This window comes from Athene cunicularia (genome assembly GCF_003259725.1).
Source record: "Athene cunicularia isolate RWA chromosome 3 unlocalized genomic scaffold, athCun1 chr3_part1, whole genome shotgun sequence".
NCBI lineage: Eukaryota > Metazoa > Chordata > Aves > Strigiformes > Strigidae > Athene > Athene cunicularia.
The window spans coordinates 64228983-64248309 of record NW_020799097.1 but is presented as its reverse complement, the minus strand read 5'-3'; positions in this window follow the sequence as shown (position 1 = coordinate 64248309).

Here is a 19327-nt window from a genome sequence, read left to right as displayed (position 1 = left end):
TTCCACTGAGCTTGCAAGGCGGGCAGCTGTCGTTGGCCGCGGTGTTTCCACAGGAGCGGGAGCCTCCGCTGCGGGCCGCGCCGCCGCCGCCTGCTGCCGTGAGGGCCGTCCACTTCGCGCATGTGTGTCACACAGAGGCGTTGCTGACCCTGCTAGAAATGCCGGTGAAATAACGGATCCCTAGCTCTAAAATGTGGAGAGCAGCGTGGTTAGAGAGGGGTTGTCGCCTCCTCGGCAGTAAGGGGACTTCTGGAGCTCTGTCTCCGTCACCTATAGAGCTGCAGAAGCTCGGACGTGAGCTTCTGGGGGTTTGCAGGTTTGAAGCTTGACTTTGGTGCGAGACAGCTTCCCGCCAATGACAGTCCGTGTACTCCAGGTGGCAGCATCATGTCGCCCTGTGGAGATCTTTAAGCCTCGGCAGGTCTTCACCTTTCCCTTCCCGGGCGTTGGGCTCGCTATTCAGAAGTAGTACGGGTAGGTGACAGGTCCGGCAGACAGGGGGGACCCACTTTTGTGTCATACAGCTTCATCCCCGTGACAGATCTTCCGGGAGAGTTATCGATCCAAATTAAATGAGGAGGACCCTGCTGCTACGTTTAGTTTGATGCAGCTGTCTTTTTCAGCCTTGATTCCAGCCTTGCAGGAACTTAATTTTCAAGGGAGGCAATATTAGCAGGGTGTATCTACCTAAACTTAGTAATTAATAAGTTCGGCCCACGTTCCCAGTCGCTATTGTAGAGGAACTCAAGCAATTGCATTTCTAGTCATCACTTGTCTCTTCAGTGCTCCCTGTCACTGATGGCTTTGTGGACTTGAATGCTTGGCACATCTTTCCTATCTATGGCTGGTAGCTCAAGGCGATTTTCCCCCATGTGACAGTAGTTTGTTGTCTAGAGAGATGAACTTTGAACTTATCTGTACAATTTGTCTGTCAGCTTGAATTGCTTCTACTTGCAATGAGATCTTAGTTTTTACCTGAAAAACATGTTCGTAACTGTATGTTTTCTGACTGAAACTCTCAGAAGGTGGTGTGTTATTTACACACCAGCTGTGAAGGGTAGTATAATCCACATCACCCAGAGCAAAAACATCAGCCAAAAGCTTTACTGGTGTTTGCAAGGGTTTGTCTTATCACATTGTCCTAACAGGTGTGCAGCTAGCATGCACCCCTACCTCTGTCTAGACCTTGTATGATACCAAAAAAACTGATTCTCCAGTTGTACCTGATTCTGAACCTTCTCATGGATCTTGATTTAGACCCAAGGGGCTGTTAGCTGTAACAGTGCCTCATCAAGATTTCCGTGGAACATTGCAGTTGTGAGACTTGGTGGCCACTTAGTGTACAAAAAGGGGAGCTGTCAAAGGGAGATTGCATTTGCATGACTCCCAGGTGAAGGACAGTGACCGAACGTCCACTAAAGGTCACTCTGTGTTGAAGTAATTCCTTGTAGGAGGACAGAGGAGCTGGATCAGTTCTGATACATTGAGAACAGTGTTGTTGCAAGAGATCTGTACCAGTAATAAACTGACAGTTCACTTAGGGGAATAAACAATCTAGGGGCATTTACGTGTTAGCTACAAGTCTCACAGCAAAAACACGCCAGTGAGAGGAAAGAAAACTGTAACACTGGAGATACTTAAAACAAAAAGTTGGTGTTGCAAGACTTAAGGGACAGGTAGAGAATCAGAATCAGTTGTTTAACATGTTTTTGATTATTTAAATACAAAAGGCTTCTGATACCTACTTTGGCATGCATTCTGGGGAAACAAGAGCTAGCAAAATTCACACAGGCTGTAAGCCAGTCACATATTCTCAGCCATAGGGCTGCCCAAGTAGAATCCTTATTCACGCACATACATACATACATATATGTGTGTGAGTGTGTGTGTGTATATATATATATATATATATATATGGGGGGGGGCTACAAAACCTGGAAAGGTAAGATTTACAGACAGATTTGGGTAGATATTTGGGAGATTTTTATGAGATAAATGCTGTTTCTGCAGAGTAAGTTCAGAAACGTTCACATTCATTCAGCTCAGTTCTCACACGCTATAGAAGCAAGTAAATGTACCCACCTTGCAGTCTGTATATAGAGGTGTGGTTTGTTTTTTCCCCTGTGATAAATGGTGTTCTGTGCATGCAGAATAAAGCAGAGAGGTTTGACAGTTAGGACAGAAGGTGACTAAGTATCCTTCGTTTCTACCAAAGCAGTTGAAATAGAATGTCTTATGGGCTGTTTTTAAATAAAGGGAAAATCTTTCCATCATTAAAATAACAATTTCTAAAACAAAATTACTTTTATATTCAGAAAGCAGTTGGATTCCACAGCCAACCCTGCTTCAGTTTGGTCTCTCAGTATGAGAGTTATGAGTAACTGACTTAGTTACTCATACAAGCAGTTGTGTGATTTCCCTGGGACACCCCAGAAGAGTCGTACAATCAATTGTAGCATGCAGGTAATGTTTTGCTCCAAGTACATTTCTTATCATTGTACACTACATGACATTAGAATTATTATGAAAATGTCTCTATTACTTCTATATCTGATTTAGCAGTGCCTACAAGGGCAGATAATTGTGAAAGCATCAGACTTTATTGTATGTTTTCATAGTGAAAGTAATTTTGTAGTGAATAATTAATTTCTTATAAAAGATAATAGTAAGTTAAGAGCAAAGAATCAAAGGTAGCGTGATCTTGATTTGATACTACAAATCCTATTGTAGATAACACTGTTGCCTGGAAAAAAAAAAAAAAAAAAAAGTGTGTCTTGGATTATCTCCATTTAGTCAGCTTTTGCATAATTTTGTATTGTGGTAATGATTCACAGTTCAGAAAATGTTTGGGTTTTTTTTTCCTTTGAAAGGCTTTTTTCTGATAACACCATCAAGCATGACAGTGGTAGGATATTATATATACTTGTTGCTCCAAGGGTAACAGTGTTTTAATAGTAACAATATTATTAAAGAAGCAGATTTAAAAGTTAATTCAATCTGATTTTATTTACATGTATATCTCCTTACAAACTAGAGGCCCACCTTTGAAGATGCTTTGAAGAAGAACTTCAAAGTTAGTCTGTACTTTGTATTGAGATATGCATGCAAATAAAATCAGATTCTTCTTTCTGAAAACCCTATTCAGTTAATGTGAGATGGCAAGTCGATTCTAAAGGCTTCCAAGACAGAGATGAAAGCATCTTATTCTTTAGCTTCTATAATTAATCTCACATGTATTTCACAGGGTGGCACCTTGTACTCACAGCAACATGACATTGTTGCAGCATCACCTTCCAATAAATTCCGTAGTGTGGGACATACCAGTTCGCACAAAGTAAAGTACTTATATCTGGTTTATGACTAGCAGCATAACAAGGTGTGTGTGTATCTATCAGCCAGCTAAATGTGCAGAACAGTGCAGCAAAGTTGAGATGATATAATGAAAATTAATTAACATTGGATTAATATGGATGTAGAATTGTGTGGGTTAGGCACGTATGTATTTTGCTTTACAGAAGGATGACAGATATGTCCTCAATAAATGTCCCTGAAAACATGTCAACATGTATTCTTAGACTATATTTCTTGCTGTATATATAGACACACTATGATGTGGCTAAGTGAAGGAATAGAAGCATATATAAATATTTAAACTTCTATATTATTAATGATCAGTTCCCTTGTCTCTAGCATGAGTAGTCCATTGAAGCTGCCACTATTATACATGAGGGCAAGCAGTTTAAAACCTCATTGGTATTACGTGTGCATCCAGTGTTGGCTTACTGTAAAAGATCAATTCTTGGTTAGCTACCAAACATTAAATACACAACCTGCTCAAAAACAAACCAAATGTTTTACCAGAATGTGGATGTTGAATAAACCTCCTCCTCGGGCCAGCAGCATGGTGATTGAGGGGAAGAAGAAGAGAGAACAGAAGGGACTTGCTGAATCACTCGAAAAGCAGAATCTTTTCCATTACACCTAAGCCTGCCTTTGAAGTAGGAAGGCTGCTCAAAGCTTTTCCCTTTGGTTTGCCTCAGTTTCCTACCATACACCAACCTCTTTAGCTCCTTGCTAATGTTCTCCTAGAACTTTCTTGGCCAGTTTTGTTACAGTGTTCCTCACTTCTGGAGGCTTCTACTCTCGTCATGCCCCAGTTCCTTCTCTTTGTCTGTCTTTGGTTCTCTTCAGCCCTGCTTTGGCCCCTTGCTCTTATGGTCCCTCAAAGACTGAGATGATCTTCCTAGGACCTAGGAGATCCCTGGGGATGAAAGCTGACTCCTCCTATACAGGGAGCTTTGATTAATTCTACCAACTATAAAGACAGCTCTGCTGGTCAGAGCAAACATCCATACAGCCCAGTGTCCTAACTCCAAGGCAGTCAATTGCAGATGCCTGCAAAAAACTGTAAGAAGCTGGCAAAAGGGATGCCACTCATGAATACTTTCCAGTCTCCAATACGTTTGTGGTTCAGATGCAGTTTCTGTGCACACAGCAATGTTATGTGGCAGTCACCCCAAGAACTAGGCTTCTAGGGCCTGAATAGCCCTGACTAGTCCCACCAGGGACCCCACTACCCTGCTGCCCATAGGCACAGAGCCCCATTTCAGCTCAGCCTGGGCTTTCAATCCCTGCCTAAGGTAAGGGTCTCCATCTCTCTCTTCAGCTCCTGGATGGACCCCTGGGATGTATGCTGTGGTCTTGTTTCAAGAAAAAAAACCTCAACATGCCACCTGATTTTTTATATGCCTGAAAAACTATGTTGAAATAATATTATTAACATGTCCACTAGTCAGGCTGGATTTCATATTCACAGTATCATGGAAATAATAGTGGTTGGAAAGCACTTCTTGAGGTCATAACATCATGGGATACTTCAGGTTGGAAGGGACATCATGAGGTCTCCAAGTGAAAGAAGTAGGGTCAACTGTGCTCAGACTAGGTTGCCCAGGGCTTTATCCAGCCTATCTTGAAAACGTTCAAGGATGAAGACAGCACAAATGTCCCATAGCACAACCTCTCGCTAAGAGCAGGGCTGTTGCCACATCAGCTCAGCTGTAGCTTTGTCTTGCCAGGCCTTGAAACCATCAAGAATGGAGATTCCACCACCCCTACAGATAACTAACTTGTTACAGTACTGCATTACAGTCCTAGTGAAGAAGTTTTTCCTTATACAAGTTTCAGTTATATAAAAACATGCTTATATTCTATATGTGCTCAATAGATATAGAAGCTATTGTACAGTTACATCTGCTTTCCTCTAAATATTTTTTTTAAGTATTTGTAACATGCATTAAGATCCTCCAAGGAAAAAGCACTTTGGAGCTGTACATGAGTTGTTTTAATAACCCTGATATTCCAACTGGAAGAGGAAAAAAGTCTATCATGGGCTCCTCCAAAACACTCAGTATTTCAGGTATAGTCCCAAACCTAATAGAATTTTTCAGATTCTGTCAGGGATGAAAAACTAAGATTAGCGAGAAATGCATTGGTGGTTCACCTTTAGAATTATTTCAAAATATTTTCCATGGTTTTAGATGCTGGAATGTTGTAAAAATGTTAGGTTGTTAGGTGTTGGAATGGGCTGCCCAGGGAGGTGGTGGAGTCCCCATCCCTGGAGGTGTTTAAGAGTTGGGTTGACATAGCGCTGAGGGATCTGGTGTAGTTGGGAACTCTCAGGTTAATGGTTGGACTGGATGATCTTCACGGTCTTTTCCAACCTAGACAATTCTGTGAAAAAGATCAAGGTTTTCTGAAGGATAAGGCTGTGAGTCGCTTAAAGGAAATGTTGTGGAGGGAAAGCAGAGAGGGAAAATACTTTACACAGGATGATTTCTGTTTGGTTTAAGGCCAGAGGGCAACTGAGCACCAGGCAGCTGTTCACTCTCCCCTTCCCCCACCCAACGCTGGGAAGGAGAAAAAAGGAATCAAAAGGCTCAGGAGTGGAGATAAGAAAAGGGAGGGGTCACTCACCCATTAAAGGTCACAGTCAAAAGACAGGCTAGTTAGGGGAAGAAAAAGGACATCACTTTAATTCAAACACTAACAACCACACTACTTAACAGGCAGAATGGAACAGTGAGAAGCCTTACCATATCTGAAAAACACCTCACCCCTCCCTTCTTCCAGGTTCAGCTTTTGTTTTCAATATCTCTACCTCCCCCCCAGTGGCACAGGGGCAAGGGAGGGGGGGGTGCAGTCACTCCTGCAGCTTCTTCCTCCAAGGTAGGGAGTGGGGAGGGAGCACTCTTCTGCATTCTTCCCCTGGCTCCACTTGGGGTCCCTCTCACAGGAGAAGTCCTGCACAAACTTTTTCTGCAGTGATTCCTCCCAACGGGATGCATTCTTCTCAAATTCCAGTATGGGTCACCCCCATGTGTTGCAGTCCTCCCAGTGCCAAACTATAACAGTGGGGGCTTCTTCCTGCAGAGTCCCGGGGGTCCTCCACAGGCCACAGGCAAATATTTGCTCCTCCGGTGACCCCCATGGGTGGCAGGAGGGTGGCCCTGCCATCTCACTGTGGGATACAGGGGGGTCTCTGCTCTTGTGCACCTCCCACCCTTCCTCCTCCTTCCTTCCACTGACCTCAGTGTCCGTCTCGTAACTCCCCCTCGACATCCCTCCAACCCTGTCGCTAATTGGCTCCGGCCTTTGCCAGCAGCAGGTCTGACTTGGAGCCAGAGGAGCTTTTGAGAAGCTTCTTACAGGGAACCACTGCTGTAGCCCCCCCTCCCCTGCTACCAAAAACCCTGCCACACAAACCCCCACTCTCTTACCATTTTCTTGATTGAACAGTGCTTGTTCATATGATAAAATACATTATAATAACATTATTCCACCTACCAAACTGTTTCACTAATTTTATCATAAATAACCTTTCTCACCATCATATGACCCACTGATAGACTTGAGAAAATGGTTGGATCATATGGCACTGCTCCTTCAAATGTTCACATGCATGTTCAATGGTAGGCAAAGATCAATTTCATATGTTGTTTTTAAAATAAATCAAAATAAACCTTGCACAAATCCTTCATCCTTGGGAAGCCAGTTGAATTATTTTTGCAGGTACTCATTGAGCTACTCACTGTAAATGTAATGATGTTTACAGTCTCTAAGAATCACTCTATGATGGAATTCTGTAAATATCTGCAAAACTGAACCCTTGTGAACCAAAGTGGGAAATAAATTCTAGAAACAAGACCAGATTAGAAAACACACAACAAAAGACTTTTCTTCTGCACATCTGGGGACGTATTAATGCAGAGTATGGTTTCTGATGGATATTATGGAAATAATATGTGGAAAGGATTGTTGCATTTTATTTAACCTTAAATTTGTAACACCTGTTTTTGGCAGGCACCTGCTCTTTTCCCCTTTTAAATATTTAAATATTGAATAATGTTTATGATTAATTTAGTACAACAAGATAGAACATGCAGCTCATGTCACAAAGAACCAAGGTGCATCTTTTGTTTTCTGTAGCCTGCTCTTTAAACTGCTCAGTAATTTATCACTAGAGGACCATAATGGAGGAAGACCTTGCAAAAAAAAGAAAAGTCTTAAGGTAGCGATTGAAATAAAATACTTGCTCAGTTGTTTTACTAGTTTGGCTAAATGCCTACAAAAATTGTTTTATTTTCTTTGCCAGTATTTACACTTAATGTCAGTAGGAGAAACTACTGTTCACATGCTCTCTATGAAATGCCACTGAACAATATTGCTAGTACAGAGTAACCCAGGCATGCCAAGGAAGTTCCAGTAAATACAGTTTAACTTTTCAAAGCAATTTCAGCCTCACCTCTAATATGCACAAACATGGGCTTGTGGACATAATCACCTGCACATACCTCTGAATTTTCAGTCATGGCCAAGAATCCAAATGGTGCGAAACTCTACAAACTCATGGAGCAAATAAACTCAATTCCTACCACAAAGATCACAGAACAGATGGATACAACACAAAAGAGGAAAAGAAACAAAAGAAACAATTGTACAGTCTGGATCTACACGATCAACCATGGTTTAAGCGCAGCAGCAACCTAATTTTTGTCAAAGATTCTGTTGGCATCATGAATTTGTAGCTTACAGAAAAGAATCAGTAGGTGAATTTTGTTGATGGATCCTTTGGCTTAAAAGAAAACCAGGCAAACTTAGAATTTTCTTCTTGAACCACACAATATAAAACTAACTTGAATATACTTTCTTTTTTAATGGCAAACTCCATATGCAAAATTATAGGCCTCATTTGGAAACTCTGATTCAACTCAAGAAAATCAGGTGATTTTTCTAAGTAAAAGATTTGTGAAGATTTGTGCCCTCAAAGAACTGTTAAGGCAAGCAGGTAGACTTCCTTTATTGAATGTGATAAGAGCACGAAATATAGCTCTCATAGTTACAGTTATAGAAATAAAATTATATCATATACATAGTTATATCCTAGAAATATAACTCATTTTGTATCTTAATATCAAAATAAGACAGTGAGTTATTTGCAGTCTGCATTTTTTTCTGGTCACATTTGTTGTTGGCCTTAAGTCACTTCTTTCTGAGGCTTGGGAAATTTAATTCCCTTCCCCTTCTATAGCTTGGTGGCTCAGTATAAATACAACTGCTATGATGTTTTAAAAGCATCAAGTGACTACTTTTTTCCAGGCTAGAAGATTTATTGCTGAGAAGTTCCACTGACTACATGTCTGTTCTCCCAGACGGACATTGGAAAGCGTGTTAGTAATTTCAGACTCTGTTTTGTTAGATATATACAAATGGAGAACTAAAGCCAAACAAAAATCCATTCCCTAAAGAGAATAAATGCACACAGAAATATTTATACAGAAAACTGTTTCTAAGCAATGCATATGCTGAACGGTATACTAGAGTTTTCTTTTTAATATTATTTTACCCTAGTAACTCCAATTAGCAAAGGAAAAGTTAAATATTTGAAGTATTTTCCTTTTCATTGGAAATACTAAAAAGAAATAGCAGCAAGAGGTCTCAGGTCCAAACAGGACACCTGTGACTGTGTGCATCGTGTTCCTGCAGAATAAAGAGGACCTTTGTAGCAAAATGTTTAAGGCCTATATATATGATGGAATACAGTGGGCATGTGGGTAGCACTGTTTCACAGAAGGCGATTGTATATAACCTAATAGTTAATTATAGTCTGGTACAGTAGGTATTAGTGAGAAGACTTCTATTTTAAGATTTTCTTACATTAAACTTAATAGAATAACAGGTTTAAATGAGACCCCCTTATCAAAGTATATTTAAAAAGCAACTATAAGGAAAGCATAGTAAAAAGTTATAGACTTTGGTGGAAAATAACTGACTATATGCATTTACAAGTTTTGTTGTGGATAACAATAATTATATTCATTCAAAACTGCAGTTACAACTGTCATTAAATACAAAGCACAGAAAAATCAACACATTAAAGAACCAAAGTGGCATCACTGTGGGACTGTTTTTTGGTTTTGCGTGGTTTTTTTGGTTTTCTTTTCGTTTTTGCTTTTTTCTTTATATGCACAAGGACAGATTAAATTTGCAAACTTTTGGAAACAGACAATGAGAAGTCTCCAATACATTTAGTGCTGCTTTTTTTTTTTTTTTTCTGCTAAATAAGCTCTTCCTGAAATAGGAAATGGGCTGAAATTCTTTACACTTTCTTTCACCCCAATTTTAAGAAAAACTAAACAGAACTTTGTAGCTGTATTTCATTGTAGTTAAAAGTTGATTCCTATGCTATTAAGCAAAATGTTTATATGCTTTTTTTCTTGAACTAACTAAAACCTGATTTTGCTAGAAATGCTTAAAACTCAGCATATTCATAGTCCTCTAAGGAATCCATACTCTGCCAAGTCTGAAAACACTTGGAACGGAAAGAAGGTCTGAGTAAATCTTGCACACTGTGCTACATTTTTTTTTACTGATTTATGAACAAGACGCTGATGCTTAGCTTGTACAGTTTGTCTGATCTATGCAATGAAATAAACACAGCTGCATTTATTACAGTGATTGCATAATCACATGTTTGGTGCCCAGAAACTTTTGGGAATATTCAGAGAGCAGTATGTGCTAAAACTCCAAATTTCCTTTACTTTCTCTAATATCATTCTCAGTTTATTTAAAATTTCATAAAAGATTTTGTTTGTGTAAGTTAGAAATTTTAATAGTAATGTTTCTGCAACACCACTAATTCAGATCATCTACACTGGTTGTAAAGCAGTGGTGCTACCACCGCACAGGTCTCAGAAACTACAAATGTGCCAGCTGTCACAGGTATTGCTTTGAGTTTCCTAATTTCGGGGTGTATATAGATCCTCAACTGTTACTCCATGTAGTGCAGGCTTTCTGGATAGCCATAAAATAGCTTTAAAATAGCTTTTCCCTTATTGTCAGCCTTCCAAATTGTTATTTTGGAATTTGAAAATATTTTATTAGACTTTATTTATTAGCAATATGCCAGTCTCTGAGACTGACTGGGTATATAAACAGAATCCCTGAGCTTTGCAGGATGAATACATTGGATCTCATCCCAACACATCATCAGGTAGATGAAATTATGCAGAGGAACATAAACAAGGCAGCCAGAGACCTTTAATGATCTACCACAGTGGTAGATTTTTCCCAAATGAATATTTTTAAGTCAGCTTAAAGCCAAAGGAATTTTTTCTGGCATCCTGTAATTACCCAAAACACGGATAGTATACTAAATATATTTAGGAAATATTTTGTCTTTTATCAAAATCTGAAATTTTCAAGAGGTATCCAAAATCTCTACAAAAATGGAAAGGTGAGTTTAAACAGTGGAGTCAGCTGCAGATTGCTGCACACCACCACAGTATAATTTCATCAGCAACTGGTTCATCCATGGTGGAGATCACAGTGACAAACCGTGCTCACTCATGAGGAAGAGAATGGGGAAATCTGTGTTGGTTGATAGATGGTTTATCACGCTCTGCATTTTTTCAGTGACCAAAACCTGTGTTTTATTTATGAGGCAGAAGCTGCTGCAAGATATCAAAAATCATTTGTGACTGATTGGCGTGCCATCCATCCATGTGCATCAACTGAAACAAACCAGGGTGGCATATTTTTTAAAAAGTGTTACATATACAGTTTAAACAAGCACCTTGGTGTAGCTGTAGTGACTGATGGTGGGAAGCTAACACCTAAGGAGAAGCTGAGCTCTGCTTTAGTGGCCAGCACAGTCTGCACATTTGGGAAGCAATTTAAGAGGCTCCCGGTCCATTGGATGTATTGTTTGCCCCAAGTCTTGAGGCATTCATTTGAGAAGATAATCAGCCTTATGAAGAGAATACAATTTCAAGTCTTGTTTAACTTAATTGTTTTTCAAACTGTTTCAGGGGGGTTTTGTTACAATATTTAGTTAATGAATCAAAATGTAAACTGTGTCATTACTTCAAAGGAGACCACATATAACACAATTAGAGAAGACATAAATGTGGTCGGTGTCTTAGATAAATAAAAATTTCATATGGAATTTACAAAAGCTTTCAACACAAACTGTTCTCATTAAAGCTAGGGACAGCAACAAAAGACTGCTCGGCATTTATGAAGTCTCCATATGTTGAGTCTGATTTTCAGCTGATAATTCTTCCAACCTTTTTTTTTTCCAGATTGAGGTTTTCTTTCACAAATAATGACACCCATATTCCTGTCCTACAGTCACTTGCTGTATGCATACCTGTAGCTATGGAACTCAGTAACAATTAATGATTAGATTAGATTTATATTAGATATAAGGAAGACATTTTTCATTATAAGGGTGGTGAGGCACTGGAACAGGTTGCCCAGAGAAGCTGTGGCTGCCCCCTCCCTGGCAGTGTTCCAGGCCAGGTTGTTTGGGGCTTTGAGTGACCTGATCTAGCGGAAGGTGTCCCTGCCCATGGCAGGGGGGGTGGAACTAGATGAACTTTAGAAGTCCCTTCCAACCCAAACCATTCTGTGATTCTGTGATTCCATGGTATTTAGATGGCTTAAGACCTTGTGAAGCAGAAACCTAACCACTTTATCAATTAGAAAAAGAATGTAGCAGAAGTTTTTTTCTGCCACAGAAAAAGTGCAAGTGAGGAATGCACTTTGTTAAAGACGCAGAAACACCTCAACCAAATGAAGAAAATTGGTATGGCAGCTCCAGGAGTAGTATTACTGATCCACTGAGAGAATTCCTCAGTAACTTGTTTTTTCTATGGGGAGATACAGCTTGGGGTTGTTTCCATTTTCTAAGAATTGGAGTCCTAGAGGCGGGTTGTCTCTCAGTCCCACACTGCCCTGATGACTGGCAGACTTCTCTTGGCACTGTAGTCCACTGAACACAAGGACCAAAAGCCTCTGATGATCACTATGTGCTTTGAGCTCTGAGGGGGCTGTAATGCTATGGTCATGTTGTCATAGGCTCTATGATCTTTCACATGTGTTTCTATTTACAGCCTAGATTTTTTTTCTGACTGTTCTGCTCCCCTGAGAATGATCCAACATACTGCTGTGTCTTGAAGTGCAGAGAGTACATTTTCCTGCAGTTTCTTCACAACATGTCAGCTGCCTCATTTCTTGAAGCAGTGCTGCAGTAGTTCTACACCAAGGACTTCAGATGATTGCAGAGCAAACTACAGACAATGCATCTGTGAGCAGGAATTGGAAGGAAGGAAGCAGGGGTGGAAGAGCTTCTCTTTTAGTGGCAAAGAGCTGTTATGCCTGGTTGGTGTGTTGTTGAATCATATCCTTAGGCCATCACAGCTACCGCTTCCTCCACAATGTCATTCCTACTGCATTTAGCTTTGATTACTCCATTGCACCATTGCTAGCATGGCTTTTATCCAAAGAAAGACAACTGTCTAAAGATAGAAAAATAAGAAAGTGTTTGAGAGATTCTAAGCTGGAGGAACCTGGTGTGCTGACTCCTGCACTTGTGTAGATATGCAGAGCTTGGTAGCTCTGAAAAGCTCAGGGGCCAGCTAGCAGAACAACCCAAGGTCTAAACCACAAGCTGGAGAGACTTGAAGGATAAGTTTTAGCTTACTGTTGGGACAGAGAAAAGATAGCAGGGACAGAAAAATGGCTGGGGCTGGTGCCACTAACCACTAACATTTAAGATACTGCTCAAGAAAATATTAAACTCATCTACTATGAAAGTGTGGATGTATCTGCTAAGTACTTTGAGTAACAGCTTTGAAGGTGTTGGAGTTACACTGTTGCCTTTGTCTAATGGTGAAGAAAATTAGCAAAAATATTACAGAACTAAATAGAAAAGGGAGCTCAGCTCCAGGCTTCAAGCAGGTGCATGACCCAGGGATAAGCCAGGCAAGGAGACCTTGGGGCTGACAGAAGTCTGAAACGATAAATGTCCAGAGAAATAGGACTTTGTAAGCAACCTGTGTCAGAGAAATGCCTGTCATCATCAGAAAAGTTCTGCTATTAGTTTCAATAAAATATCCACAAGATTCCATTTTTGGACAAGGAGGGAGTCTTTTGGCCCATGCTGGGTACAAATTCAAGTACACAAAAATATCAGTTCCTGGCATGGGTGAAGCAGAAGAAAAGTGATGATTGGAAGTTCTGCTGTTTTGTCAGGGAAAGGTGATCTTCAGTCTAACATAGTGGTGTGTAAATGTAAAGAAACCTAGCAAAACAGTTATGCGGTAATTAATTTGATCATTTGATAATATTTATATAAAGCACAAAAGGTATGCAGTCATGAAGGACAGGCCACAAAAGAAATGGGTGAAATTCTGGTACCATTTAACTTTGTCAGGAACCAGATCTATACCCATTTTCTGCCTATCTTATGCAAGTTTATTTGAAAAAGTTTTTCTGTTGAAGACAAACGAAATGTGTGATGATTGAAAGAGCCCAGTGGCCCAACAAGACCGGGAGCATTGACATACTTTTGGTTAACTAGGAAAGACTAAAATGTCAGAAAACATCATTCTATTGAAGAATGGCCTCTATTTTAATCCTACACCAAACTTCTACAGCTCAACAGCCAAAGTAACTGAAAAATACAGAATCTGACTATGTGCCCAGAATGTTAAGCTTGTTTTCTAAATTACAAACCAGAGCTCATTAGTGCTGCTCTGGGAGAAACCAAGCAATGTCCTCCTCCATCCCTGCAAGTTGTACTGTTGTTTATTTCTGTGTATCAACTCGGTCGGGTTTTCCTAGCCTATACTGGCACATGGCTTGAATCTGTGGGCTAAGCAACAATGGATGAGCTTGGTGATCCCAGCTGACCACATCTAAACTACCCTCTTGCCACGTAACTACAGTTTCAGGAAGAGCTGTCTGATGTTTCACAGTTGGCCACGTGGCTCTTATACTACTGCTCACCATTTGCTTCTGAGAGTTTTGCAGAAACAGGCCGAGGGAAGAGCAGCATTCATTCCGCAATAGGTGATGAGTAACTCCCACAAGACTTGTCTTCTGTTTCTTGAAATAGAACATGAAACTTATTAGGTCCTTAATTTGGCCATTTAAGTTGAGGCTTAAAATGCTGAAGGAAGAAAACTTTACAATTCAGATGTAACTAATTTCCAGTGAACTTTGGACTTTCATTAAAAATGAAATCAGTATTGACTTTAAATATTTAGTAAAGCCTCTGCTGCCCTTTTATCTGCCTTCCTCCTTTGCATCTCAGTTTTCTAGGCTCTGTTCCTCTTCTCAGAGGATCTCCCACTCCTGACTGAGGGTATCTGCAGGTGTGAGACCCAGAACATCGGGTCATGGCTCTGCCAGGCTTAGCTGCACAAGTGAAAGAGACTGCTGCCCACAGAGCTCGCAGACCTTCTTCTTCAGCAGACATGGCAGAATGGAAAGCAGCCCCTTGCTCCTACCGCTTACACACCACCATTGTCACCAGCTGCGCTGATGTGAGTGTCTGGGGCCGTTAGCCACAGGGGTGGCTCACCCAAAGGCACTGGTCTACCCAACAGCGGGGAGAAGCACTGCGGTGGTCACCACTGCTGCCCCGCCAGGTGCTGACCCCCCGGCCAGTGGTGCCCGCCTTGCCCCAGTGCTCCCCTGAGCCTGCCAGAGTGTAAAAAAAGGGGCAGGAGCATCCTTGTGGTGCTGCCAGAAAAGTAAACATTTTCCAGCCTTAACCACTTGAAGTAGACAATGTGCATGGGTATCTGAGGGGGATGGGGTGTCCCTAAGAAAGTCTGTATTTCCGCTGAACTTAGAAAATTTAAATGCTTCCTTTCCAGCATGATGAATACTTTAAATCTCCAACTGTGTAAGTATTTAAGCTCCATTTCCCTTCTTATGTGCCTTCCTTTCGCACGGGAAGAAACAAGCTCTGAGACCATCCTTTACTGGCTTCAGTGAACCAATGTTTACATTTCAGTCACTCAATATTTGCATTTTTTTCACACCTGTTTTTTTCTGAATACTCCATACAGTAACAGCCCATCCCAGAAAAATAGACATAGGTAAATTAATGAGAAAAAAGTATTGTTCTGGAATAAACATATGGGCTTTGAAAGTTTCAAGAATGCCAGTGCATTTCAAATTCAGATTTATTTCTTAACTTGGTTTAACTGTCAGTCCTAAAAAGACCTTATTTTTTATGAGACATTATTCCCACCACAAATATTCAACCTGTCACAGTAGTTCAAAGTTACAGTTTGCAAACATAGCAACCAATGAAATAGGTAAAGTAGGCTTCACTGGCAGTGAAATTCCACTTGCTCACAGTAGCTGAGGCTCTTTACTGCATTTAGGTGTTGCCTAAAGTTTTGATGTTATTATTCTCCTTGCACTCACATCTGTTTTAAATACTTTTTCCTGCTTACAGATAAGAATGTGCAAAAATATTTGCAATATTTGATCTGAATTTTCAGAAAGAATATTAAGACTGGTAAATGTATTTTTAAAAAATCTACCTATTACTAAAACTTCAAAATATAAATGAATCATTTCCAATCAAACATGCTCACAGACTTATGACATGTGCCCCAGCAGATACGTTGCTGTGGGTTCTTTTCAGCTGGCACCTGAACTGAGCTCTTTGCTTGTTTTCTTCCTACTGTGTTTTACATTTAAGTCCACCTCATACTGGGTTTCCCCATGATACTCCTATAGTTTAAACAAAACATACAAAGATACACTCACCATTCAGACATGCCAGTGAACAGGCCATAGTTTTATCAAATGACTGTCCCAAACAAACATGTTTAAGAACTAATGAAGACATTATGTCCCAAAACCAAACCAGAAGAATTCAATATGAGAGAATGACTGCTTTCCATCCTCTGATAATCAACCCTGACAGCTTCCCTGTTGCAAGTCTATTGCTTAGGATTCCTTATGTGCTTAAACCCCCGATTAAACACCATTTAGCCTGTTTGCACCATGTTCTTCTCATCAATTTATACAAATACTGCACATGTGCACTCAGTGATACTGTCTGTCTGTAACAGAAAATTAGTAGGAGCATTCCAAGCTGCAAAGTTATCCATTGGTAACTTGTTTTGACCGAGGTCTGAAGAAAGGTGGGTTTATTCCTTATTTTTTTAACACTACACTAGATTGCATTGTTTTTTCTTCTTCACCCCTCCCCCCCCCAAAAAAAAACCAACCCAAACCAAACAACAAACAAACCACCAAACCCAACCAAACTTAAAGGGGAATGACTTTTCTTGATTAATGTATGAGACGAATTAGTAACTTGCAGTTTTTGCGTATGAGTATCACCCCTAATCATGTTTCCTGTAGACCTTGACTGTTGAGCACACCACTGAGCCTTCAGTTTGTATTCCACTTTCTGCAGCCTTGCCCCCAAACTCCTCCATGCACCAAGGAGCTTCCGAAACACCACTGGTGGAACAGTTTCCTTCAGGTTTCCCTTAAGTAACCAAGGCTAAAACTACAAATGAGAATTACTATGATGCAGAGTATTTTGTCATAAATTATGTGTTCCCAAGATGCTAATGGAAGGGCACAGTGGATGTCTGCCTGGATCCTTCCTTCTTCAGCTGATTTTCTTTTTATCACGCAGATTCATCAGCTGCAGAGGGAGCAGGAAGGGACCATACAAACGCTTTTCCCCAGGGCCCTTTTTCGCAAGAAGAGAGGGATTGGGTCCCTCTCTTTATCATATAGCTGTAGCCTGAGCCAGTAGGGCATTGTCCAATTAAAATTAAATGGCAGCTGCTGACAGCTGGTAGTAGACTAGATTGGTTCTGTGGGGAATTGCCCACGAGAGCAGTCACCTCGACTTTGTCAGACACGGGCAAAGCGCGGGGGCTCCCGAGGCTTGAACCTGCCTTCAGTCCACACCAGAATTAGACGTTGGGGCAACGTTTGGTGCCGCGGCACTCGGCTGCTGTGCTGCCTGGTTCACTCTGCTTTTCCTACCTTCGCGTCGATCTTCCTAAAAACTAACCACAAACCAACCATTACCGCTCGGCTCGCACCGCAGCTGCGAGGGAGCGCGGTAATCCCGAGGGAGGGCGGGGGGTGGTGGCGGTTTATCTGTTTATGCCCCGTTTGCGCTAGACTTAGGATCAGCCGGGCTTCTGACAGTTCAGCCCACATGCCCGATTAGTTCTTTTGTATGTGCATGGAAGACCTCAGTAAACAGAAACCTGGATATACTTTGCGGCTGGTTTTGTATCCCTGGGTTCTCCTGAGCTTCTGTTCTGTGTGCAGAACTGATCCCGGGTTTGTATTTTCCAACTTCACACGGAGCACAAGCAGCGAGATCCAGATTCGCCCTCGGATTCCTAAGTAGTGGCAGTGGTGTGGGGAGATTTCTGCTAAATTAAGTTTCTGAGTCTGTAAAGTGGCCCTCAGGAGCGACTAACTGTACCACTACACAGAGCTATAGGGAAAGGGTTTGCCGAGCTTGGTCCAGCTCTGGAGAAAGGATCCTGTCAAAATCGTATCTGCTACACTGCGTTTCATTCGTGCGTGTCCTAGCTCCCCCCAGACGAAGATCAGACGAGATGGCTTGCAACATCAGTTTAGCTTTCTCAATGTGTTGGAAACATTCAGGAATCCAAAGAACTGTGTTGCAACTCCGGTGGCAGCTGTGTAAGGTGTAAGCCCAGCCTAAGTAGGATTGTTGTGTGGAGACCACTGAGAGTTTTCTTTTAAATGGAAGTAGAAAGCCTGCTTTGCCTGTGGTGTACTTATGAACAAAACTGATAAGGAAGGCCTTTCACAGATAAGATTCAAAGAGTCTCAACCCTGTATGGGTAACTTACCAGTTGCATTGCAGAATCATTCCTTATGACATACTTAAGTATACGGTTCCTCCAAAGGAGGAAACCATCATCACCCTTACCGAAAGGCTATTTCTGTGGTCTTTTTTTTTTTTTTTTTTTTTTTTTTTTTTTGTGTGTGCTTTGTAACTGCTTGACAAATTTAAGGAGCTTATCTTCCTCACCAGGACAGGTATATCCTTTTCTGCCAATATTAGTTTAGCATGGCACAGTACAGTCAGACTTGAAATGAGAATGTTTTATTACTGGGGATATCTGCAGTATGGTGGTTTATATACTACATTGATGCCCTGATAGGAAGGAGTATTTATTTATCTCTATTTTGAACAGGGAGTAATTATAACCATGTGTTGATGCAACACATCTAAAAGGAAGGGTGAAATAAGGCAAGTGCTACACTGGGCAAACCCTGAAATTTTACATGTGTCAGACATTTAGTTATTGTATTCTCTCTTGGTCATTGTTTTGCACAAGTTGTATATTTACTACTTTTTTTTTAATTACAACTCACTTCTTTGAGCTAAGCCTGTTAACTTCTTTCAATATGATGATCTTTGCTCTTGTCATTGAAGTTCCCTAAACCTGACACAGATCTGTTGTTTGGCTTTCTCCATTTGGTTGTAAATTCTTTGGTAAGCAGCATCTCTGCTATCAAATTTAATTTAGCTACTTAAGAGCTGCATTGCTGCTGCTACTACTTACTTTTCAAAGATATCATTTGTTAAAGCCAACAAGAATTATTGATGATTTCTTTAAAAAAATTTTTAATTGTATGTAATACAGTGTTTTTGTAAAGGAAGATTATATTTTATTTGCCTACCAGTTGCAAGGAATTGATGTGTAGGCTAAGTGTACTGACATCGAGTTGTACATAAAGACATGTCAGTTCTCTTCTTACATGCTTTCTACACATTGTAATCTGGCCAAGGACATCGGGTGGGATGATCGGTTGTAGTTAGCATCATGAACTTCTCTGTAATGCAAGCTGTGAAGGCCTGTCTGCAAGTTTAACCCTGTTCCTGGCATTAAAGGGAAATATCTGCAAAACAAAGAGAATGTTTTAAAAATGGCTGGCTTTTTTT